Genomic DNA, 1,792 nt, shown 5'->3' on the forward strand with positions numbered 1-1,792 from the left:
AATTTTGCTTACCTTCCGAAGCCTAAAATTGTTTATGCTATTGGTTTGTTCTACTGCTGAGTTCCCTTGCTATGAATCTCATGTGCAACTTTCATTTGTGACATATTCTACAGCTCACAGTGTTCATGTTTAAGCGATGTTTTTAAAGTTTGCCAACAAATCAAGCAAATAACCTATTTTCATAAAGGTTATCATTAACTGACTATGCAGTATCAGGTTTTCTCTTTCTTTCAGCATCACATAAACTGTAACAGGACTCTCCCTGTATTGTTTAAACAATTTGTAAATCAGAAGGGAGAAAATATCGTAAGGTAAACCAAAAGGAACCCATTTCATTAAAAACATCAAAACATATGGCTTCCTTTGATGATTGTACAAAAATTGACAATCACACAACACCAGAGCCGATTTTGGACAGAGAGGCTCACCACCCATGCCTCAGGCCCAACAATTAAAGGACCTCAATATTTTATTTTTATTTTTTTGATACATCGTTCCTATTCATCTAACAGTCTTCCTCTGTGCCGGTGCATGCGAGAGGTAAAGAGCCAAGAAGGCAAAAGTCTAGTTCTCTCTCGACAGTCTATCACCATCCATGCCACTGCCTGCATGCCTACCGGTATAAAATTTGATTTCTATATATTCAATATTCGTTATTCTCATTTTTGACATCAATTTCTCAGATGAAGTGGTGATCTGATCCGCATAAGGCAGTTTCGGGATAGAGTTTTCAGAAATTTCGCAAGTTTCCTATTTTGATTAGAAGTCTAATCTTTTCCATATTTAAGTAATTTTGGACGTTCTTTCCCAATTTTAATTAGATTCTAGGGTTTTAGTATAAATAGGGATTACATTTGTCATTGTATTCATAACTTTTGACATGATGAATTAAAATAGAGAATTTTCTCTCGGGACGCTTGCTTCAATTCTTGTTCTGGATGGAAAGAAATCGAACTTATCAAAATTAATAGTCTTGTGGCGTTCAAACTAAGATTTTGATTCTATAATTCTTTGTAATCAAAAGGTCGGCATATCTATATGATTGTGACAGTTGTTTGATTCAGCGTATTGGGTCAGATCTACAAAATCGGGTGATATTCAATTAATTTGAGTAATCAAGAGGTCCGCACATCGTCGGCGATTTGGGTTGCTTGGTTCCAAGTTTATTGGGTTTAATCCAAAACCTTGCTTTGGCCTTTTTGGGGACGATTTCAATCTTGATTATGAGTTTAGTAGTGATTGACTACGCAGGTTCACATCAAGTGGGCTGAATAGGATTATTTTATTGAAATTTGTCTTTATTATTGGTGATAAGATGGAGTCTTTACTGGGATATGATTTGTTTCCCACTTTTCATGCGTTCAACTCTAACTCAAAGCAAAGAGAGCTTTTTGATAAGTTATTGTTGAAAAATCAAGATAAAACTTAAACATGGATCTATTATATATTAATAACAATTTTTTGCTTTGAGATTAAGATTAGTACCTTAGTAGAACGACATAAACAAACTCGATTCATGTTTCATTGGAGGTTTATTAGTGCACATCTCAATTTTAAGAAATATAGGAATCTTATATATTGTACGGGTGTAATTTAAAGGTGTTGACATAATTTGTAGGTGCCAAAGGTATTAAATATATCTTTACGTTTAATTTATGTTTATCTTCAATAATTAATTGGTTATTGTGGTTGTTGTTAATTTTCACTCAAGGATTGTGAGTTGTCACGATAGAATTCTCAAATTGCCGCATAATGACATAAGTTTTGCTCAAGTCCTATTTCTTAGGTAAAC

The 1,792-nt window shown here is 33.8% G+C and overlaps 1 long non-coding RNA gene across 1 annotated transcript; it reads left to right on the top strand.

The window, feature by feature from the left end:
• The first annotated feature begins 6 nt into the window (after nucleotides 1–6).
• LOC111377671 lies at nucleotides 7–926 on the top strand. The gene is made up of 2 exons (XR_002699759.1): nucleotides 7–619; nucleotides 684–926. It is a non-coding gene; the product is annotated as an uncharacterized LOC111377671 (long non-coding RNA).
• The last annotated feature ends 866 nt before the right edge of the window (nucleotides 927–1,792 follow it).

The sequence above is a fragment of the Olea europaea genome, unplaced genomic scaffold (genome assembly GCF_002742605.1).
Source record: "Olea europaea var. sylvestris unplaced genomic scaffold, O_europaea_v1 scaffold17048, whole genome shotgun sequence".
Taxonomy (NCBI): Eukaryota; Viridiplantae; Streptophyta; class Magnoliopsida; order Lamiales; family Oleaceae; genus Olea; species Olea europaea.